Raw genomic sequence first — 25,223 nt, 5'->3', positions numbered from 1 at the left:
TTTTCCACATATTTCACAATAAAGACAAAAATTCTTATCACGGCTTTACAGTGTTCACAAGGACTTATCCCTTCCCACTAACATTAGCCTCATCTGATTTCTGCCCGCACACCCACCAAAGCTTCAGCTCCCTCACCTACGAGGTTTTTATGTTTTTGTTTTCTCGAGAGAATGTATTTATTCAATTTCGATTTTTATTTTAACAGTTTTAAAAGCATGTATTTCGAAGAGTTGATATGTCTAATAGTCTTGTTATAAAGAACAACAGCCCTCGTTTTCTCCAGACTCAATCATTTTTAAGTCTTCAGTCGATTCTTTTGCTATTCACCTCCTTCTCTCTCGATAACATTCTCGTATTGCCATGCCTCCATTTTTCAGTTCTAAGCATTATCTATTGACTTCACACAGAGGAGTATGAGGCTTTAGTTTTATTTAAGCCCCCTTGCCACCACTTTCTGTTCCCACTGCTACAGACTGTCATGACTTCTCCTTCTAAAGTCAGATTTTATATCAAAAGCAGACTTTATGTGCTATAAATTATAGCATAACGTTATGTCTATTTGTTCCTGGTTCAGAAACACCTGAATAGAAGGCTCAGCTCAGGGGGAAAAAGATAAAAGACATTAACTGATTTAATGGTTTTTTCACTAGAATGAATCTTAGGATCATTTCTTCCTCTCTTTTAACTTCAGAGATGCTGATACTGAGGTTCAAGGTCACATGGCAAATGAATGACAGACATGGGACCAGCAGGCAGTCCTCATCATTCCATTGCTAGTGCTCTTTAGCATAGGCCATACTGTACACAAAATTTCAATTAAAGATGAAAATAAAACTGATCACTGAGTGTCGGGAGGTTTAAGCTGTTTGCCTAAAGGTGCCCTACTGGGCCGATCTGGGCAGAAGTAGTAGAGCTGGGATTTGAACCCGGCTCTGTCTGGCTCTGAGCTCAACCCTTTTCTCCTTTAATTAACATCACAGGGCTTCTGTATTTCTCAGACCATGATCATCACCAATTCTTGGAGCCTGAAACTATCTGGCCTGCTGTCAGCCTCATAGACCTGTTGTAAGAATTAAACAACTAAATGTGGACGTAAACACTGTGCCTTAGAAGAATGGCTGGCATGTGGCAGCACCCAGTAAACGTTAGCTGCCGTTATAATCCTTTCCCTTCTCTCTCTCTTTCTCCCCTGCCTCATTTCCCTCTCCCCCTTCTCCTCCTCTTCCCCCTACTCATCCTCTAATTCCCTTACCTTCCTCACTGCTGACAAACCTACCATTTTCCTTGGTCCTGACAAATACCCTTCTTTTCTTTGGTTTGCCTTATGAAAGGTCTCCACTGGCTCCCTTTCTTGCCATTGTCCACTTGGAGTTCAAACGTTTATCCTCTTGTCTTGTTTTCTTCTTTGTTTTATACCTGTCCTCAATTTGTAATTGGCTACAAATGGCTCTAGGATTGTCCCATTTGGGTTCTACTGCCTTAGGGTGTTTCTCATCTTACCTCTTCACATCAACCTTTCAATTCCCAACTCAAACTAGTCTCTTCCAAAAAGTCCTTCCTGGCCCAGGAAAACACTCTTCACATCCACAGAAAGAGGAGAATCCACGTGCCACTGCCCCCAGGTTCGCCCATTCTTCCACTGCCTTCTCAAGCTTGAGAGACCTCACAGGTCTCAGCTTCCTTATCTGTAAAGTAAGGGCTCTGAACAACCTAGCCCCCAAGTTCTTGAATTTAATAAATGCTTTTGTTTGATTTCAGATATTAGATCCTGCTCAGCTGAGTACCTGGGGCTACTGCACATCCTATGGGAGCTGCCAAAGGCTGCTGAGCCTCCTTATGCTCTTTGGTTTTATTCTTCCTTGGAAAAAGAGTAAAATTAGTTAGCTTCAGAAACTGTTGGTAGAAGACATTGTGTATATTACACCATGGGAAAAGTCACAGCAAATTAAGACCATCTTTTATTCATCATTCTGGGAATATCCGTTTTTCGGGGAGAGGTAACTAAACACCTGCATATCTTTACATCCGCTCCCTGTAATGAAATCAGAAAAACAAACCTGTTGGCAAGAAATGTATCTTTAGGGGTGACTTCTCTTCCTTTCCTGTACCTCTCCCTTGTTTCCTCACCTCAGATCAAGTGATAGCTTCTTTATATTTGACATTCCATTATATCCTGTCTCCTTAAACGCCGTTGGTCTCAAAATTTTCCACTTTCACTATTATTTCAAATACCTCCTTGCTCAATAAACGGCACAAAAGAAGAGAGAAAGGATTAAAGGGAGCACCAAGCGAGAGGAAAGAGAAATGAAGTATTAGATTAGCACCCAAGGTATCTTAGGCCTTTCGCTAGTCACTTGCTATATGCTATTCAATTTAACAATGAGAACAATCCTGCAAGGTAATTACTGTTATCACAGTTTCACGGTTGAGGAAGTGGAGGCTCGAGGGGGTTAGATTGTCCATTGATAGTGTCCACTGTTGCACAGTCATATTCGTCCAGTTAGGCTTTAGTGAATTTCTGCTTGACTCCAAAGCCTGTGCGCTTTTCTTTTCTTGCTCTGTTGATTATCCATTGCTGCTAAACCAATTACCACCCAAACTCAGTTGCTTAAAACAACAAACATTTATTATCTCACAAGTTCTATGAGTCAAGAATCTGGGTGTGGCTTAACTGAGTGCTTCTGACTCAGAGTCTCTCAGGTGCCAGCTGGGGGCTGCCACCATCTCCAGTCTCACTCAGGTGGCTGTTGACTGGAGACCTAAATGTCTTGCCATGAGGACTTCTCCATAAGGCACTCACAACATGGCAGCTGGCTTCCCTGAGGGAGTAATTAAGAGAGTGAGAGAGAACATCCAAGATGGAAACCACAGTCTTTTTATAATTTATTCTTGCAAGTGACATTCCCTCACTTCCACTGCACCCTGTTCCTTAGAAGTGAGTCAATATGTCCAACTTACACTCAAGGGGAGGACATGAACACCAGGAGACGGGGACTGTTGGGGCCTTGTAGAAATCATCTTTCTGAGATCGTTTTGTGTCCTAAAATATTCTTTGTTTTATAAAAACTATTTACATTTAAACCATCCCTTAGGTAAAAATAGCATTCTACCTACGTTTAGCACCTCTCATGAACTTTTTTTCCACTGTAAATTTTCAGGAATTTCAGGAATACTAACTTCGTGTGTGTGTGTGTGTGTGTGTGTGTATATACAAATACACACACACACCAAAAACAATATTAAAATGCTCTCTTCATATCTTACTGGATAAAATATAATAATAAAATAATAATAAAATGTAACCAAATGACAGAGATAAGCAGTATCTGGCACAATGTTCACAATATTTATACAAGCCCTATTTTGCAAAGAGTTCCATAATGTTACAATTTGGATAAGAACCAAAAGAAATATCTTAGTGGCCACCTGACCCCTATGTGCACTCTGTCCCTTCATCAGTAGCGTTCTGTTAATGCCCAGAATTAGCCAAGAACGTTTGCTGACTATACGCTAGGAACAGAGTTCTTCATTCTGGTGAACACGTAGTAAGTAAAGCTTTTCATACCCCCAAAGCTCTAGAATTCAATTGAGTGGGCTGAACTGTCTGATCCCCATTCAGTATGGATAGACAGCAGGCCATGTAAAACAAGGTCTTGGGGGTCCCAGAGATGTAGCTTCAAAGTTCTGCTCTTCTGGCTGAGAATTCTTGGATAAGAGCTCTTGTCCAAAAATGTGTATAACAATACGCACCCACCTGACAGGGCAGCTGGGAGAAAAGGCAGCATCGCCAAGTGGTTTAGGTGCATGGACTGCGAAGCCAGACTGCTTGGGCTCAGCTCCTGTCTCTGCCGCTTACGGGGAGAAGGCCCTTAACTTTTCTGCCTCAGCTTCCCCGTCTGAAAAGTGGACATGATGGCACCTACCTTGTGGGGCTGTTGGGAGGATTAAGTCAGTTAATATGTGCAAAGCCCTTAGAACGGTACTTGGCACTTGGTAAGTATAAAATCAGTAAGCATAAATGAAGTCTTTTGTGGGAAGCCCTTAGTGTAGTACCTGGCAAAAAGTAAGGAAATTAATAAATCATTTTCAATTTTGTAAACTTTAACTTCTTTGTCTGTAAAATGAGGATGTTAATGCCTATCTTGTAGGCTTCTTATGAAAATAAATAAAATATATAAATCATCTAATGGTTTGTGGCCCATACTCAATGGTAGCTATTATTATTATGAATATTCATAAGCAATTGTAGAGGTACCAATATGTGGAAGTTGGGAATGCCAAATAACTCAGTGCAAAACCTCCCTCCAGCCCAGAGGTACGTATCTCAGCTCTAAGGGAGTGCATGCATTGGGATTACTACAAGATGTTCCTGTTAGCCTGGGTAGCACTTTCCGGAGTTCCTCTGGGGCTGTCTGTGTTCAAGGAATTGTGAGTCTGATTTCTTCTGGTTTCTGCGTGGTATTTTAATTGGCGTATTAAGTTTCTTATCTACTTTGCTTTTGTGTTTTTAATAATACCCCTTTGTGGTTGCAGGCCGAGCGCAGAAAGAATGTACTAGAAAGAGCTGGTAGAGATAAACGCTGTAGACACACTGAGAGCCTGTAGCTCTGGGATCCTCTGGGTCCAAAGAGAGGGAGCTGGCTGTCAACCCTGTGAGCTGTTTCCGGAGGGCCCGGCTCACAGGGTGATGAGGAGGGGAGACTCAGGGGCACCCAAAGGACATGCTGCTTTCTCAAGGACTGCCACAGTACCTTCCCCTCCCTCCTGAGAGCCCCGCTCAAGAATGTGTAATGTCTTGGACCTCTCCCTCAAGGCTAGATGGTTAGTTCATAGGTAGCACCAGCTTGGGAACAAAAGGATGCATTTCTCAAAAACATAACCCTGTCTGTGACCCTGCTCATGATAACCACAAACCGAGGGGAAAGAAAAGCATTTTAAAGCTAGTTCTGGGAAGTAGATTGCCCCCTGACCTCCTCCCCAGAGCCAGAGCTCCACTATCAGACTGAAAGCAAACACCACAGAACAGGACAGCAGGAGACACACTCATGACTAATTGGCTTTAAGAACAGGGAATAAAGGAAAACAGACAAACAACTCTTTTAGCTTTGAAAATAAATACGACTAAGGACCATGCATTGCTCATAGAATTTTGTTTTTAGTAGAAATACCAACCTCTATCACGTCCGACTCCGATGTTGAGTTCATTAGGAACACATCAGTTTTAATGGCAATCTTCAATTATATTTGAAATTTTACTTGGTTTTAGTCCCTCTTTCATTTTTTTTTACCTGGAGGCTTTGGGGAAGTCTCGTCAGAATTCACTTGGCAATAGTTTACGTGTCTTAAATCAAGTACATTTCATCGAAGTCCTAACTTTCATCACCTTTCAAATGGTATTAGCTTGGCTTTAAATTCCTTAGTTCGAGAATCTCAGCCGTAAAGGGTGAGTTCCTGGTATCTGCTATCAGCTCCCTGTTTGAGGATTAGTCCTGTGTTTTGATGTGGGATATAAACATATCCGGATAATTCTCCCGAGCTTCACTTGTTGAAATTTGACATTTGTCCTATCTCTTAATTATGGCTTAGCTCCCAGAAAGCTTTGCTGCCACCTCTCTGTCAGCTGCCTGCCCCTCCCCCTCGACACACACACTCAGTCCTAGTCTCAATCTTCCATTTAGCTAAGGAAGCAAAGCTAATAACAAAACACAGATTAGAAACCCTCCATCTCGAAAGATTCTCAGCTTTGTGTGGCTTGGGTCTGTTAGCCACAGAAAGGTCAAACAAATCAGATAGTTGAGTTTTTCTGACCTGGCTAGTTAGGGCTCCCAACTGCCAACCCCTCCCTACCTCCTGGACACTCCCCACAACCCAACATTTTAGCTTTCCTCACTGTCAACTTATCTTTCTGCGTTCCTGGAGCGTCTTTTCTATGGAGCATTTGCTGCCTCCAACGTTGCCAAAACAGAAGCTGTTGCCCTCCAGCTTAAAAACTCCATAGTTGAATATAGAAAGACACAGAGGACGGGAATTAATAGAAAAGATTTGAGGGTGTGTGTGTGTCCTTGTGTGACACAATTGCAACTTGAAAGGAGCACATAGTTATCCTAGCAGTCCATTTTAGCTCATATTATCATCCTTGTTCTACCAGCACAGAGTGTTTTCTCTCTCTGTGAATAACCAACTGGGTTGTATCCAGTAGGGTGCTGGTAAATGTATAAAAACTAACTCTTCAGGAGAAAAGTGCTTGTTTCTACCATTTACTGATTTCCTTGGTATAAATACTCCCGGTGTGGTCAATTTTGAGTCACCAAAATCACTGAACAAAGATTTGGGAAGAAATGTCCATCATCAGCTCCGCTAGCAGTAGAGTAGGTCCAGTGCATGGGGAGAGAGAAGGCCAGGGAACATTTATAGAGCAAGCAATTGTGGGAGATCAGAATTTGCCACCCCAAAATGTGTCTCTTTGGCTTGATTATTTTTTATTTTTTTTTTTATTTTTTGAGGAAGATTAGCCCTGAGCTAACATCTGCCACCAATCCTCCTCTTTTTGTTGAGGAAGCCTGGCCCTGAGCTAACATCCATGTCCATCTTCCTCTACTTTATATGTGGGACACCTGCCACAGCATGGCTTGACAAGCAAGGTGTAGGTCCATACTCGGGATCCCAACCAGCAAACCCCAGGGTGCTGAAGCAGAATATGCAAACTTAACTGCTCTGCCACCAGGCCTGCCCCATGGCTTGATTATTTTTAAGAACAAAAGACTTTGAAGGAAACTTTGACCTTCCTCCAACTATCTAAGATAATTTAAGATAGAAAGCCTATCCTAGGAAGGAGCCACCACCATAGATAACTCTGGGTGTGGTAGACTGGGAGGATCCTTGCTAAGCCTATTTTTATCAAAGTTCTCTTTCCTGGGTCCCATTGTCTATAGATGGCCCAGCAAACATTTGTTTACCAAGCATTTGCTTTACCATCTCCATGTGAATGACTTTCCTCTTCTTTGAAGTCCCAAACCACTACCCCCAATATCCTCCTTTGTCCTTACCTGAAGATGCTATTTAAGGTAGTGGCTTCTGCCATTTTGGCAAGTTACTCAGTTTTCCTGAGTTTCTCTCATGTATACATGCTATTAAGCTTTGATTTTATCCCATTACTCTGTCTCATGTCAATTTAATTCTTAGACCAGACAGAAGGACCTAGAGGGTAGAGGAATTGTCTTCCTCCCCTACACAATTCTTGAGTTTGAATCTAGAAAAAGTAGATATAGACATGATGATAGAAGGCAAGAGGCAAGTATTTCTGGAAAAGGGTGAACCACTCTCACTGCAATCTAAGTGTGTATCTGTGCAGTGTGTATGTGCCCGCAGGGGATGGGCTGGGGAAAAGACTCCCTCAAATAGGCCATCTGTGGCTCTAGCAATGAGCCTTCATCATCTACAGAATTCCCAGGATCAAATGTAACATCTATAGTCTCCTTTCAAGACTATTAGTTCCAAACTGGGAAGAATGTCCTCTCCAATTGGACTCCTTTCAAAAAAGTTGTTTCAAATAATTCTTTGGTTACAATAGTCAGTGTCATAGTGAAATCGTCATTATTCTAGGAGCCAACATCAATACATTATCATTACAGAGTAGCCACACAACAGAGCTCAGCCAAGCCAAGGAAGGCAGAATTTCAGACTGAGAGACTGTTAAAGGTCATGCTATGATTTGGTCTGCATAGGAAGGAAATGGAGAAAGTTTAAAGGGGAAGTGTGATGCATTGATTTGCGTCAAAATAAGAGCTCTGTGTAATGAGAACTGTCTCAGAGTGGTCTAATTACTAACCGTCTCCTTCACATTAGCTTGCCCTGCAAAGGCTGCATTTCCTTTGTTGCATCCAAGGGCAATTCAAACTATTGTTCCAAAGCAACAAGTTTATGATTCAAAACTTGAGCACTGGTAGATTTCATCCCTCTCAATGAAATCAACAAATGCTTGTTGAGTGGCATCTTGGCCCATGATACCAGGTTGCCCTTACTCCTGGCACAACACCCCAGGGCTCTCAATAGCCCCTTCTTACCTGCTCTCACTGGCTTTTCAGGAAGAAAAAACGATATCTCTAAAGATTCTCATCAGCTCATTCCACTCCCGCTTCTTGATCGACAGGGTTTAGGGCTTCTCCAACACCCTATTTCTCTGGCTTCTTTCTCTTTCATGAGGATTTTATATTCTAACTTCTGTAATTAATTTAACTATTGTTTGTATAATTTAACTATATTTAATCACATAATTTAACATAATATAAAAATGCTATAAATATAACTGTAACTAATTAACTATATTTTGTTACATGGACATGTTCTAGAGGCCTTTGGGTAATGGGTACTTTAAAAATGAGACAGAAAAAGTAACAACAAACCAGGAACACGAATTGAGTTTCTTCTTTAAGGTCTCTATTTTCAAAAAAAGTTTTCCTTTTTTTTTTAACTATGGGAAAAATGCTAATTTTCTTACACAGGAAACTTTAACAATCCAATTACAGCAAATAGTAAAAATAGTTTCCTAGTGGGAATACATTAAGGATATTGAAATAAAAACTCGCTGGTAACACTAAATATCAGCTAAAAGTATACACATAACCAGGGCAGAAAAGTTCTAATGAGAGGCAGAAATAAGAATTTGGAAGTAGTTTATTACCTAAGTTACCACTTTGCTGCCTGGTCCCAGTGGCCAGTGTGGTTCTTTCCATGTTGTTTAAACAATCTTGTACCAGGATAAACATGAGATAAAGGTTCATATGATCCTGCTGCTGTTGTCAACAGACAAACTCTTAAATGCTATTTCCCCTTCAGTTACTAAGCAGTGTCTCAGAAAGTACCTGATAGCCAAGAATGGCCACTATGAGACACTGCTTCCCTAGCACAGGGAAGGGTATGTTGTTGGAAAGAGAAATACATTATAACAATTAGTATTAAGTAACTAAACTTTTCACTTCTACAAAATTGGTTTAGAAGGAGTTTCTGTGTGAGTGGAAGGCAGCCCCTACTAGAACCCCAGGATCTGAGGGCTGGTCTCTCTATGAGATCATCCTTGTCATCTTGTTTTGATCACTTTAAGCCAAGCCCCATCACGCCAGCAGAGGAACGAAGATGGGGAATGAAGTCATTCTCTGGAGCTCCGAGCTCTGGATCTGAACCTCGTCCAGTCCCAGTGGGGCCCAGGGCTCATCTGTCCCCATCTCATTTGTCCTGGGGGAATGGTAGAACCAAGGCCTGAGGGAACTTTCCTTTGGGACACAACACTCGGAGAGAGGGGCCCACAGGGAGCAGTAAGAGAAGTAAAGTCATCAGAACTTAGCCTCCTAGCAGCTGAGTGAGTTGGTGGGCTGTTTAACCCCTCTGAACCTGTTTCCTCACCTGCAAGATGGAGAGAATAATATTTATCTCACAAGATTGTTTGATGGACTAAACAAAGTAGAGATATAAAGTGCCTGGCAGAGAGAAAACCCAGTCAATGGTGTCTCTCATCCTACCTCAAAGCTACTATAAACCCTCTCCAGAATGGAGTTTCTTTTTCTTTCCTCCCACCAACTTTTTCCCTGTCACCCAAAAGGACAGGGGAGTGGCCAGCATTGCCTCTCCTAGCACCATCACAGGGAGTCCAACTACAAATTGAGGGTGAGGATGATGGAGAGGAATATCCCATGAATGGAAACTGGGGCAAATTTTGTATAGTTCTGGAGGAGCTGGCTATTCTGAGGCCAAAGTTCACATGGTGGGGCAGGAATAGCTTTCAGTGGACATGAGCTTAGCTCAGTAAAGAAGGGCCAGGTCCTACGCTCTGGGAGGACAGGCAGCCCCACATCTTCCAACAAGAGGCAAAAACATCCCGTAACTTTCTGCCACTTGTCTGGGATGCAGAATGCTCTAGCTCTCCCAAACTACCTATGCTACACACAAACTTATGCTGTTTGTCTGTCTGTCTGCTCGCCTGTGTTTATTTTCAGTGCCTTAGCAGATTGGCTTTAGGTTCATGCTGCAAGTTGTGTTTGGCAAGAGGAGGTGTTTTAATATCCTTGCTTGACTGAAACTATCTCAATGCCGATGAGTTCAGTTATTTTGAATAGGATAAAGTATTGCCCCAGGTTTCTTCATAATCACAGCATAGAACAGTTCAACTTTAAACCTGAGTTATCTACCTTATGAAATACTCACTAAAATAACCACATCTGGAGTGTTCCCCACAGGTTCCTGGAGCTCTGACCAACTCTTAGGCAAACCATGCATGTCAAAACACACTTGATGACTTATCTGAGCTATAATCTGGGCAGCTGAAATTGATGGAGCATCCTGGTCCCTACCCTTAACCTTCCTCTGTGTACGTCTGTAATCCAGCACCTTCAGTGGGTGAGACCAGTAAAGATTTAATGTTATCTTATTCAAAGTTTCTATGATTTATATTCAGTCCACAAAAGGTGTGTTCACCCACCCAAATGAAGTGAGGCTGAATTTATTCATCTATTCACAAATATTTTCTTGCACCCTCTATGGGCCAGACACTTTATAAGCACTGGGGATATACACGTGAATGGGCCAATCTCTGCCTGAAGGACTCACAGTCTAGTAGAAGAGGTAGTATTCAGGACATGTGGAGGATCTGAATGAAGGGAGGGATCCCCAGTTCTGTGGGGATTGGAAGTCAGAAAAGATGTAATGGAAAAAGTGACCTTTGTTCAGGATCAAGACTTCAAATTAAGAAGTCTTTCCTGATTTCCAATCCCCATAGAATTAACCACTCCCCTCATGAACTCAGGATTATCCTCCTAGCCAATAATAATCAGTCTCACTGTGACAACTTTTCTGGCATGCATTATCCACACAAACTATTAGAATTGACCCTAAGTTCACTAGATAATTGAATAGTCACTCGTTCTATGACATGTGTTCATCTCTTAAGTCAGCAAAAGAAACACTGCTTTGAAATTTGACAACCTCAACAATTTTTGTCAATTCTATTGAAGACCCATGTGATCAAACTCTATAAACAGAGGCATTTAGGAAAAAGAACTATCTTAAACCATGCCCTTTGTTTATAGCTCATGTCTTCTCAATAGTGAAAATTAGAAAGTTGACCTTTAAAAAGATTTGAGCTTAAGATGAGCTGCCTGATAACAAAGGTTAGCAGCAAATGAACGAACTGGGGTATGTATCAAGCCGTTGACCATTAGTATGATTTCAGAGGCCCTTGATGTTTGCCCCAAAGGTTTCTCATACCTCTGTCTCCAAGTGATGATATCTAAACTTCCACTGGTAGTTTCTTTATCATGAGGTCTGATCCTACTTAAAATACAGCTATCTGCAATAGATGTCTTTTACACCTTGGTGTGAATAAATTCATCAGATTCTTTCTAGAGACTGGTCACACCATGGGTGAAATCGGAGTGCTGCTAAGGTGGAAAGAGGGGAGGAAGAGTGAATAAGATAAAGTCTGGGGGTACCCCCAAGTTTTTTTTTACTTGCAATTTGCTAAAGTCCAGCCTTGGTCACAATTTAGAAAAAAATGAAAATTCGCGGGTGAGAAGTGGCGGCCAATACCTAAGATTCTAAAGAGCTGTAAGACAGGCGAGTTTCATGGTTTTGATAATCAAGACTAAGACACCCCACTCTTGTTCCCCTGCCTCAGCGTGGAGTCATGTGAGAGTTTCTGGTCCAGAACCACTCAGATTGTAGTAGGTACCCAGTGACATGGCAGTATGTCACCTGCCCCTGTGGCACTCTGAGAAAATAGCTGCAGTCACAGTTCCTTAACAAAGATGTTCAGACATATTTCACTTTTTTCTTTTTTTCAGTTTTAGTCTAACACAATATTCCTTGTTCTTAGATCTGATTGTTGTGAAAGCATTTCATTTCTCAGTTACCACCCCACAGGCCAGTGCAGACCTGCCAGCGAGGGGATGAATCAGTGTCTCAAAGCCCCAGTACAGTCACCAAAGGAACTTTCCATTCCTACCTGGGTAGAGTATTTGTGCCTGCACACATTCAATCAAAAGTATGGACTGAACACTCTCTGTGTAGCATACTGGACCTGTCCCGTGACAGATACCAGAACAGTATCAGACACAGTTCAGATTTTGTTGTGCTTCTCATTGTACTGGAGAGACAAGTCATAAGTGCATGAAAAGCTATGTCCCAGGAGGAGGTAGTGGGGGACCAACTCTTCAAAGAGAACTATAGCAGGTCAGGTAAAGGGGAGATCCCTATAGCTGGAGTAGTTAAGCTCCACAAGGGCAGAGACCGCAGCTAGCTGTTCATTGTTGTATGCCCAGCGTCTATCACATGGTGGGTACTCCATAAATATTTGTTGACTGAATGAGTAGATAGATAGATGGATAAATGATAGTAGATGGCTATTATGAAATGCTCCATGAAAGAAGTAGTTTTTAAAGGTTGGCTAGGCTTTTGATATAGAGGAGAGAGGGGGAGGGCAAGTCAGAAGAAGTTCCTCTCCTAAAGATCCCCAGGACATTCAGCAGGATTGGGATGCCCCCAAGACAGAGCAAGCATTCAAATGCCGTTGGCCAGTCCTGAGCCCTGAGCAATGCCACAACTCCAACTTCTATCACCATCAGTGGGCAGTAAGAACAGTGTCAGGCCAGAATCCAAAAAGAGCAAGTGGGAGATATAAGTAGAAAGGAAGCTTCTAGTTCTAAATACAACATCAATGCCGCTGGGGTTTTCCATCCGCCCATCATCTGTCTATGGGGCAGGCTCATAGAGATCCCAGACAGCCATGATTGCCTGTGTTCATAGTAACACTGTAGTACCAGAGCCAACTTGTATCAATCACAAGTTGGGCACAAAGTTCGATGTGAAGACAGGGATTCAACAGGTTACAATTTTTCCCATCCCTTTCTGCTGGGCCCTACCACGTTGGGCTTTCAATCTGAACCCTGACTTTCCCCCAAGTTAAGCCACTTGATCCATATCCAGAGCTTTAAATAGCAAACTACTTAACACACCTAAGCACTGACAACAGTACCAAGCCCATAGTAAGAACCATCCTGCTATCTGTTTTTATGACCCATGGAGGCAGTAAGAGGTATTCAAGCTGAAGGCAGCGACTACCTCCTCTTTTGTATTTCCAGCATCTAGCCAGTGCCTGACACATAGTAGGTGCTCAGCAAATGTTTGTTGAATGAAGGAGTAAGGCAGCTTTAGTTCCATAGTGCACGTCAGCCTTCTGCTGGTCTTTCCCCACCCTAAACCCTAGTTTAAATCACTAGACTTCTGCCATCACTCTGTTCTAGTAACCTACCACCAGGATGGGGGTTCCTCCCTTTCTCTTCTCTACCCAGGACCCAAGTCTATTATCTGTTTATTTCCTGGATGGCAAGTGTCTGAATTTCTCAGATACTGCCTTCCACAGATTACCTTTGGCCTCCATTATGCATAGGTCCTCAAATACTGTTTCATGCTTCAATGCTTTCATCTGCATTATCCCCTCTGTCTCAAATTCCCCTTTACCTCATTACTTTCTATTCATGTTTCAAAGCTCATCTCAACCATCACTTCCTCTCAGAAGACTTATAGAAGGTCTTCCCAGGCTTATATAATTATGATATAATGCCCACCCTTATATAATTCCTCCCTTAGGTTCCCATGGCCTCCTGGGTACCTCTCTACCTACTGCTACCGATTAAGTTGCCCTGCAATCACTGATTCACTCGTCTGTTCTCCACACTCAGCAATGAGCAAATGGAGGGTGGGGAGCATGTGTTCTTCTTTGTATCCCCACCATCTACCATAGTGTCTAGCACATAGTATTCAACAAAAAATGAGCGAGTGAATGAATGAATGGGTGAATGTCTTCTGTCCATCAGGACGGCCTGAGCTGAGACCTGGTTTTGCTCTCTGGCCTGGACACTGAATGTTGCCTCTCACCCTGACTATTCCTTTCCCTCAGTGCCGGTGGTTCAAGTTCTCAAACCATTCCCCCTCCCCCTCGCTTACCACCCTGCCTCTAGAAGTGCTGTGCCTTGTCCAGTAATGAGCGATGCACTGCTGTGTCCCAGGTTAGGACGCTTTGTTTAACACTGACTATGGTGGAGTCACACAGATGCACATTTCACTTTTATAAATTCAACTATGTACTTTCAGCACTATTTATGGTTTTAAAATTTAATGATACACCTTTTTTTTACAATTTGGCTCCTAAAGATATGCCATCTATTTCATTTGGCACAAAAAAAACACTCATATGTTCCAACAGGAAAAGGAAAACTGTTAGATTTATTTAAAGATGGTAAACTCTGTTCTGTACTTTATGTACAATTTAAGGGACTTTTCAAGCATAACTTTTGTCCATAAAAGATTTTTACCTTACACTTTGATTTTATTGTATTTTTCAAAAAATTTCATCTGTATAGTTGAGTACTTATCTCCAAGACAAAGATTTCTTTTTAAACATAATCACAATACCATCATCACACAAAGAAAACCAACAATAATTCCTTAATATTATCAAACATCCTTGAATGTCCTATACATCCTATACATTTTTTGGGTTTTTTTAAATATATATTTTTTTAAGTTTGAGGCTTGAATTGGAGTTTCTGAATAAAGTCCATACCTTACTATTAGTTAATATGTCTCTAATGTTCTTTTAAAATATAGATTCCTCTTCCATTGCTTTTTTTTTTCAATTGCACTTTGCTGTTGTTTTGTTGTTGCAGAAACCACACTGTTTAACTTGTAGTTTCCTACGGTCTGGATTTCGCTGACTGCGTCTTCATGTTGTGCTTCAACACGTTGCCTTGTTCTCTGTATATCTTTTAAATTGGAAGTTAGACCTAGAGGCTTGATTAGATTCAGATTTGATTTTTTTTTTTCAAAACTGCTTCATAGGAGGTGTTGTGTGTTTCATCAGGAGGTTCAGAATATCTGATTGTCTCCTTTTTACGATGTTAGCAGCCATTGATGATCCTTGTCTAGATCCATTATCTCATTAGGTTTTGCAAATTGCTGAAGTTCTAATTCCTTTATTCCTTCTTCTTGTATGAACTGGGATACTTCTAGAAGGCAAATTTTCCCTCGTCTGATATTTATCTTAAGCTATGGTCTCTTTAGGAATCAAGGATAAATACTTGATTTTTTTTTTTTTAGTTTCTGTTTTCAATCAGAGGTGATCAATGACAAATTTTAAAAATATCTTTTTTGTTTTTTTAAAGATTGGCACCTGCGCTAACATCTGTTCCCAATCTTCTTTTTTTTTTCTTCTTCCCCAAACCCTCCAGTACAGAGTTGTATATTCTAGTTGTGAGTGCCTCTGGTTGTGCTGTGTGGGACGCCACCTCAGCATGGCCTGACAAGTGGTGCCACGTCCTGCCCAGGATCTGAACCAGCAAAACCCCAGGTCCCTGAAGTGGAGCGCGCCAACTTAACCACTTGGCTGTGGGGCTGTGCCCTAAAAAATATCTTTATAAACGCATGGATTTAAACATATCTGATGCATTTCATTTTATGTGGTTATTATCCTTACTGATGCTCAAATTGTTGCCTTTTTACCCAAAAGGAGACTATTTAATTGGCTCCTAAGCCCTTTTGACATGACCCCAGTAGCTTCTGATAGCTACTTTTAATTTTGGTATGACAAGATGTTTCAGGCTTATCCTGTACATTTCCTGCCCCCCACCTAGAAGCAGCCATTTCTCCAAGAAGCCCTGATTCCCTTTAGTGGAAAATTGTGTTAATAAACAATCATCTGGGCCCTAGAGGTGCTTAGTGCTATTGAATTGCTCACTACCTCTAGGTCTTTTTGGTGAGCTAGAAGAATCATGACTTTGCAGAGACATCTCCAGTTCAAACTCAGGACTATAAGTTTATTACTTATCCTTATTGCTGTTACCTCTGTATTTCTTTTCTCCCAATCAAAAATCTTGTTTCTCAATGAAACGTTATTATTAATTTGCTTTATCCCACATTATACAGTCTTAAAATAACAATAACAGTATTAGCATAATATATTACTGAAAATAGTTGAAGATCTTTCTTTAGTTTTTGTTTGTTTGGTTTTGCTTTGGAGTATATACTGTTAAGCATGTGCAGTCAAATTACTGTGTTTTAGAGTCATTTGGAATAGTTCCAACCAACTACGTATATCATTAGATTCATTTTTTCATTTTACTTCTGTTTTTAGAGATTGTTTTTAAAATTTTAATTTTGGTTTATAATTATGCAAAATATTTACAAGGTTTCAAAGTCAAATTTAACAAGAAAATAAATTTTTAAAAGTCTAGCTTGTCTCCCTCGTCCCTATTCCCTCCTTCTCAATAACCAAAATTGAGAATTTTATGACTTATTCTTCTAAATTTTAAATATAAATATATACATATATGTATGTGTACACGTGTGCATGTTTGTGTGTCCTGCATTGCTAGATAACAGGTGGAATATTATACACATTTTTCTCCACCGTGCTTCATTACCTGACAGTAGATCCTGGAGAGCATGCCACTGCAGTGTAGGAGTGTGTGGGAGACACCCCGTCCCTTTATACGGATCCACGGTGCTCCATTTATGGAGGCAGCAGGATTTATTCAACCAGTGCCCTAGCAGTGGATATTTGGGTTGTTTCAGTATTTTTGCTATTACTAATAGTGCTACAATGGATTGCTTTGTGTATATATCTTTTCATAGATTTGCAGGAGTATCTTCTGGAAAGATTCCTACAAGTAGATTGTCAGGATAAAGAGTAAATGCATAACTAATTTTACTAGAGCTTGTCAAATTTCAACCTTTTGCATCTCCCGCAGCAATTTTTGAGAATGCCTATTCCCCATAGACCTCCCAACAGACTTTGTTGTCAAACTTGAATTTTTGCCAATCTAATAGACGAGAAATGATACCCCAGTGTGGTTTAATTTTCATTTCTCTTATCACGGGTAGGTTGAACATTTTTCATAACACTTACGAGCTATTTCCACCTTTTTTGTTCAACAGTCTCTATCTCTGGCCCATTTTTCTATAGGCTTGTCGGCTTCTTTCTTCTCTATTTTTATAAATTCTTTAATATATTATGAATATTAGCCATTAGTCTGTAACGTAAGTTGCAAACATTTTTTCCTAGTTTATCTCTTGTCTTTTACTTTACTTATGAAGTATTTTTCTATGTGGAATTAAAAAAATTTATATAATCACATTTATCAATCTTTTCCCTTAATCATGTTTAGATTAAGTTTTTACTACGCTCAGATCATAGAGAAACTGTATCATGTTTTTTGGCACTTGTATGATCTATCTGGAATTTATCCTAGTGTATACTGTGAAGGATGCATCCAGTGTTACTACTTTCTATATGACTATTCAATTATCTTAACACCACCCTCTAAAAAGTTGATCTTTCTCCCTGTTCATTTGAGATGCTGTCTTTATTGGATAATAAACATCCATATGCAATTGGATCTATTTTTAAATTTTCTCTTTTGTTCTATTAGTCTATTTGTGCAGTAACATAAATCTATTTTAATTATAAAGGCTTTATAGTATGTTTTAGTGTCCAGTAATGGCAAGCCCGACTCAGTACTCTCCTTTTTCAGGGTTATCCTGTCTATTCATGCTTATTTGTTACTCCAACTGAACTCTATAAGCAAACTGTCTAGGTCTAAAAAATAACCTGATGGCATTTTATTGGGATTGCATTACATATAAATTAACTCAGAGAGAACTATCTTTTTTTCCCCCCTAAGATTGGCACCTGAGCTAACAACTGTTGCCAATCTTCTTTTTTTTTTCTGCTTTTTTATCCCCAAAGCACCCCAGTGTATAGTTTATATATTTTAGTTGTGGGCCCTTCTAGTTGTGGCATGTGGGACGCTGCCTCAACGTGGCTTGATGAGCAGTGCCATGTCTGTGCCCAGGATCCGAACCAGTGAAACCCTGGGCCGCCGAAGCGGAGTGCGCGAACTTAACCACTCGGCCACGGGGCCGGCCCTGAGAACCGATATCTTTAGAAAATTGAGTCTTTCTATACAAAGACGTGGTATATCCTCCATTTTCTCTAGTCTACTCTTGTTGTATCACTCAGTAGAGTTGTATAATGTTTCTCTTATAGCCTTTGGACATTTCTTGTTAATTCTTATGCCTAAGTATTTTATTTTCTTATTTGTTGTCATAAATGGAGTCTCTTCTTCCATTATACCTCTAACTGGCTTTTGTTTATATATATAATATAAAAACTACTGATTTTATGTAAATTTTTTAACTTGCTACTTTATTAAATTCTTTTATTATTATATTATTTCCATAGATTCTTTTAGATTTTCCAAATATATAATCATGTTTCCTGAAAATGAAGATGGTTTTACTTATTTCTTCTAATTCTTTTGGCTTTAATTGCTTTCCCTTCTCTAATTACATTGATTAATATCTCCAATGTAATATTAAGTAGTCAAGAACTTAGAACCTAACACCAATGTAAGAAATGACTCCTCTATATTTTAAACAAATTCTGTCTCCAAGAAATGATTAAAAGAGCTAAGCTATTGTGTCTATGTTAGTCTAAAAGTCATTACTAACTACAGTCTTTTACATAAAGTGGCAACTTTCAGTGGAGATAAATCCCTCTTCGTGGCATCTGAGAACATGCCTCCCTAACCTCCCGAAGAGAAGCAGATCTTAAAGCGGGTGGGATCCTTTCCAAATTCAGCCTCAAGCGTCTCATGGGAACTCACTAGAGAATGTCTCAGATTCATCCCGTGAATAAATGCACTGATCTTTCCAATCTTTTAACTATTTCTAACATAGACTTCTAGTTTTGTTTTATAGTACCATCTTACCCACTCAGACTTATAGAAATAAATCAACCTAAAGTAATGGAAAACTAGGATTATAAAAAGCTTGCCACATATTTGATGTGGTTCATCTGGATAAGATGGCAGTGATGTGTTTCTGGTGTTAGGTGTGGCCCTAGATCCAAGGGCCGTGTGGAACTCCAGGTCAGCAGAGTCTTAACTGACTTAGTAGGTCATGGCCAGGGGCTTATGCACATGCCCTCATCGCCTGAGAAATTAGAATTCAGCCCCCACACTTTGGTTCTTGGTTTGCCTGTGTTGGACAGATTGGGCTAGTGGTTAAGAGCATGGACACTGGATAAATCTGTACTCAAATATTGGTTCCATATTTATTACCCATTTTGTTTTTAGCTGATTACTTAACATCTGTCTGTGCTGTGTAGTTAGTTTGTAAAATAGGGATATTTCCTACCTGCTTGGATTAATATAAGGATTAAATGAGATGATGTACACAAAGTACTTAGCAGAGGGTTTGTCATATAGTATGTGCTCAATAGATGGCAATTATTATTTCTACTATTAAATTAATAGGAAGTGCCAAATAAGGAACATACCAGTGCTATTGCAGTCTTAGCCACAGAGATTAAACTGTCAAACAGGAACATCTCTGAGCTGCTACCATTATCACACATGCTTAAAGGTGTTGTATAAGAAGCGTCACGTTGACCATTTCCTATTGTAAAGTAGGTGGGAATAATTGGTTCTCTGTTATGATTCTAATCGGAAAGTTATTTTTCCTTCTTATTACTACTGAACATCCAAGAAAACAACTCTTGTTCTGTATGCACTCTAGAGTGAGAATGCTGAGGATCTAATCCTGTGTGGGTCTTGAAGTGAGACTGGTAAAGGGAGCTGAAGTCTGAGGGTGGGATGAGAGTCCAGCCAGAAAAGATGGTCAGTTTAAAACATCAAGATGCATGTTGCAGGCAGAAGCAAAGCTAGAGCCAGGGGTCTGCCACTGGCCACCAACTGAAAGAGTGGAGCAAACCTGGTGTCAACACCTGGCAGGGTACTGAGGCAACAGTGAGAAAGAAACTTCTGGCAGCAACGTGCAGTTAAGGGCACCACATGATTTCAGACAGAGAAGTTAGAAGCAGAGTGCTATGACTGGCTGGCCAAGGCATAGGACACCAAATACTGAAGTCATTCTTAGGTTTATGATTCAGCAGTTTTAGGTGATTTGCAAAATTCAAGGGAACAAACTTCTTTAGCTATGTTGATTTACTTAAGGTCTAATTTCTCCAGTCAATCACGTATTCTATATGACTCAGAGTGATTTTGCCTCTCTGAACAAATGTTAAGTGATACAAATTTGCTGCTGGAAGTGGGTGCTGAGATAACAAAACTTAAAATGTGGCATAAGTTTGGGGACAAAGTGGCAGCAGAAGTCTGATGGCCTTGAGGAAGCCATGGTGACAGCCTAGAAAAGAAAGTGACAAAAATGTTATTGGAAGCTGGACAAAAAGGGGACTCATGGTACATAGTGGTAGAAATTTTTGCAATGCTGTCTTTCGTGGAAATATGTGAGATTGGAAATGCACATAATGAACATGATGATTTTAATAGTTAGAATCGTTAAAATAGTTAAAATGGGCAGAATGTTGAAGAGTCCACCTGGGTTATTTTAGCTGTATTGTGTAGGGTATAGATAGAGAGAGATTATCAAAAGAAGGAATTACTAAGTTTTCAAATAGAATTCAGAGAAAATATAAAGGTCTTAGGACAGTTTTTTCCAGCCAGCCAAATTTTCTCAAAGTAAGAAATGGCCTCAAAGCACAGATTAGAAAAATGTTATCTCAGGGTAAAGGTGAAGCCAAAGGTCTAACTATAAAACCCTTTGCTAAGAGCTCAGATATATTGTAGGTTGTGCTTAAGATCATCTTAGAAAAACAATAGCCCTTTTCAAGATCTCAGGGGTGTGCCTCTCAGATCCTCTCTGTTGAATAAGAGAATATCTATGAATCATAAGGATGCTCTCCCTCAGCAGCCTTATGGGGAGCCCAAGCAAGAGAAAGGATGATTTTGAAGATATTTGGAGGTATAGCTTTCTTATAATGAAGTGGATTATAAATTGGTACATAAGAAACAGAAAATTTTTACAGAAATTATTCCAGGTTGGACTGAAAGGAGCAAAGACAGTATAAAATAAAAGCAGTCCTTCAGATGCACAACTCCTATGGACAGAAAAGAGCTCGGTAGAACTACTTGCCTGAAAACATGGACTTTTCTCATGAAAATGTAAAGATCACTGAGAGAGTGAATCCAAGAGTGAGGGAGTACAATCCCCCAAGAGCAGGACAGCCCTAATCAAGGAACTGAGAACATCTGCCCAGCTAAATTTCAGAATTGCTATAGACCAGCGACTGCTCTTATTTCCCATCTTTGAACAGGAGTATCTACTGCAGCTGTTGTATGCCTGTCACACCATTGTATGTTGGATGTGGGATGGAAGGAGATAACTCGTCCCTTTACTTCATAAGTCTTCAAATTGCACATAGAAATGATTTAGATGATACAATATTGGATCTTGAGGCTGAGTCTCATGCTGTGATGAGATGACGCTTAAGGGTGTTTAGGGAAATGTGAATATTTTGCTAGTGGGAAAGATGTGAGCAGAAGAACTGTGGCCATCTATATTTTCCAAAGATGGCCACAACCATATCTGCCATCCCACATGCTCATATTCAATGTGACCATGTCACTCCTACATTGTCTACTCTACCAAGAGGTAGAGTCTAGTTTCCTTCTCCTTAAATCTGGGTGAAACAAGCGAAGGCAGTGGAAGTGACACTGCATGGCTTTTGAGGCTAAATCAAAAGAAGCTTTTCAACTTCAGTTTTTGTCTTTTTAGAACACTTTCTCTGAATAGTGCTCCCTCTCAGAATAGTCTCTCTTGGAAGCCAGCTGCCATGCTTTAAGGATCCCAATCCATGTGGAGAGAACACATGCAGGTTCAACAGCTCAAGCTGAGCCCCAACCTTCAAGTCATCCCAGCCCAGAAGTCAACTATTTGAGCGAGAAAGTCTCCAAATGATTCTATCCTGCAGATGTTAGAATCGTCTCCAGCCATTTGAGTCTTCAAGCTCCCAGATAGGAGATCAGAAACAAGAAATTCATCCTGGCTGAAATTCTGATCTACAGAGTCCATGAGCATAAGGAAAAAAAGCTGCTTTTTGCCATGAAATTTGGGCTGGTTTGCCACACAGCAGGAGATAAACAAGACAATGCCTGAGAGTTAGGACTTGGTACAAGAAAAGGATAGACCAATGTGGGATAAGAAAAGAACGCCTTTTGACACCCACACAAAAATATCAGGAGAACTTGGAAGGATAGATCCAAACAGAACTGGAACACAGAACATTTATTCCACTGACACAGACAATTAAGCAGTTCCAAGAGGAAAAGGAACTGGAGGTTAATTTCTAGACCCTATTGTATATCATTTAAAGATTACAGTATGTATGTAGGCCTAAAGTGTACTGTAAAGTGTAAAAAGACTCTTTTTCAAGAATGTAAGTTCCATTATTCTTAATTATTTTTGTTACAGCTACAGAATTTTAAGTCAAAACGAGAACAAAACGAAAGTAAAACATTTCAGATGAACTCCTGCTTCCAACTATGAAGAAATTAGATAATCCAGAATTATTACCCCCTGGCAAACAATTTAAAAGCAGGAAAAAATACAGGAAATAACTATTTTCAGACATTGGACAATAGACAGCACAGCAGTGCAATTCCTAAGAAAAAAGAAACAAATGAGATAAAGCCTACCAGTGCCTAGGCTTCCTATCTGGGGGTAATTCCAAGATTGTGGTGCAGGGAGGGGGAACCCAAAAAGAATGCACCAATATTGCTTTTTTTGAAAAAACCAATATCAGAGTTTTGACAAGCCAAGGCAGCTAGAATTTCAGGCGTAGAATATCTAAGATAAGGGAGTGACACCAAGAAAGAGCTCCAGAAATCTGCAGAGGGATTGACTACATTGGAGAAAAGGAAAATTACTGGGAGATGTAAGACAAAAAATTTCAAGAGCTCTCGCAGGGCCAGGAATTCTTCAATTCTCTTTGTACAGAGTGGAGAAATCTTGATGTCTAGTACACGGAGCATAAAATACAGATTCCAGAAAGACCAAACCTTAGAATTTGGCCTAAATTATCCCCAGAATGAAGACAACTCTAGACCTGCCTTAAATGAGTTTTAAAACAAACTACGAGAAGATCAAACTAATCTGTGATACCTTCATTGCCTGCCAATAAAAGTTCAACACTCTTTAAAGTAATACAACAAAATACAGCACTCAGCAAGATAAAATTTGCAATGTCTTGCATCCACTCTAATATTGTTAACATACAAAGAAACAAAATGAAGTGACCTATCACTAGTACAAAAGTCAAAAGCAGAACAAGAAAAAACAGTGTTGATGAAATTAGCAGGAAAGATATTAAAACAATTATTATAAATATGCTCCTTGCTATGGACTGAATTGTGTCACCCCCTGCAAAATTCGTATGTTGAACCCATAACCACCAATGTGACTGTATTTAGAGACAGGGCCAACAAGGAGGTAATTAACATTAAATGAGATCATCAGGGTGGTGCCCTGATACAATAGGATTAGGGTCCTTGTAAGAAGAGACACCAGAGAGCACATGCTCTCTGTCTCTCTCTTTCTCTCCCTCTCTCCCCCATCCATGTGAGGATACTGGGAGAAAGTGGCCATCTGCAAGCCAAGAAGAGTGCTCTCACCAGGAACTGAACTGGCAGGCACCTTGATCTTGAACTTCCAGCCTCTAAAACTGTGAGAAATAAACTTCTGTTGTTTAAGTCACCAAATCTAGGGAATTTTGTTATGGCATCCCAAGCAGACATACATTCTTTCTGCTCAAGAATGTAAAGGAAAGCATCACCATGATGAGGAGATGATTAAAGATATTAAAAACACTCCAATGAACTTATAAGTAAAAAATACAATAACTAAAACAAAAAATATATTTGTTAACATTAAAAGAAGATGAGGCACTACAGATAGGGTCGATAACATGGAGGACAGAATTAGCAATTTGGAGGATAGGAATATAGAAATGCTGCAGGCAGAGGAGGAGAGAGAATTAAGACTAAAAAGAAATGAAGAAACTCTCCGAGAATTATCTGACTCAATTAGGAGATGCAACATAAGGATTATAGGTATACCAGAGGGAGAAGAGAAGGAGAAGGGGGTAGAAGGCCTGTTCAAAGAAATAATAGCTGAGAACTTTCCAAACTTGGGAAGAGAGATGGAACTTCATGTCACAGAAGCCAATAGATCTCCAAACTTTATTAGCGCAAGAAGACCAACCCCAAGACATATAGTAGTGAAACTAGCAAAAGTCAACGACAAAGAGAAAATACTAAGGGCAGCCAGGCAGAAGAAAATAACTTACAAAGGAAACCCCATAAGGCTATCAGCAGATTTCTCAGGAGAGACCTTACAGGCTAGAAGAGATTGGAATGAAATATTCAAAACTCTGAAGGACAAAAACCTGCAGCCAAGAATACTCTACCCAGCAAAAATATCCTTCAAATATGATGGAGAAATAAAAACTTTCCCAGATAAACAAAAGTTAAGGGAGTTCATCACCACAAAACCTCCTCTTCAAGAATTGCTCAGGAAGAAACTCATTCCTGAAAAATCAAAAAAAGGAAAGGGGTTACAAAATCCAGAACAAAGGAGATAAGCAGAAGGACAATAACACAAAGTAACAGCTCTCCATCAGGACAAAATGCAAAAGAACCAGAAAGCAAGTGATAAAATTGCAACAGTAGGCCCCCACGTTTCAATAATCACACTAAACGTGAATGGATTGAACTCTCCAATCAAAAGGCACAGAGTGGCAGGATGGATCAAACAACAAGATCCAACAATATGCTGCCTCCAGGAAACACAGCTCAGCCCCAAAGACAAACACAGACTCAGAGTGAAGGGGTGGAAGACAATACTCCAAGCCAATAATGAACAAAAGAAAGCAGGTGTTGCCATACTTATATCAGACAAAGTAGACTTCAAAGGGCAAAACAGATAAAGAAAGACAAAGAGGGGCAGTATATAATGATAAAAGGGATGCTCCACCAAGATGACATAACAGTCATAAATATATACTCACCTAACATAGGAGCACAAAAATTCGTGAACAGACTGTTAACAAAACTAACAGCATCCATTTATGATAAAAACCCTCAATAACATAGGTATAGAAGGAAAGTACCTGAACATAATAAAGGCCATATATGACAAACCCACGGCCAACATCATACTCAACGGACAAAAACTGAAACCCATCCCTCTCAGAACAGGAGACATCAACAGTAATACAATAATAGTAGGGGACCTCAACACCCCATTAACACCAATGGAC

General features: G+C 40.1%; 1 protein-coding gene across 5 annotated transcripts in view; it reads left to right on the top strand.

Moving 5' to 3' along the window:
- Positions 1-25,223, top strand: part of NGF (nerve growth factor) — a 149,975-nt gene that overhangs the window by 22,910 nt on the left and 101,842 nt on the right. The window contains exon 1 of one of the 5 annotated variants that reach the window (XM_070487126.1): positions 4,290-4,316. The exons of 3 other annotated variants lie outside the window; for them this stretch is intronic. The gene's annotated coding sequence lies outside the window, so the exon portion shown is untranslated. Of the gene's footprint in view, positions 1-4,289; positions 4,430-25,223 lie in introns of those variants that run through there. One more of the 5 variants, XM_070487125.1, reaches the window with a different exon arrangement.

This window comes from Equus asinus, chromosome 16, assembly GCF_041296235.1.
Source record: "Equus asinus isolate D_3611 breed Donkey chromosome 16, EquAss-T2T_v2, whole genome shotgun sequence".
Lineage (NCBI taxonomy): Eukaryota > Metazoa > Chordata > Mammalia > Perissodactyla > Equidae > Equus > Equus asinus.
This window is presented reverse-complemented; position numbering and strand designations above follow the sequence as displayed.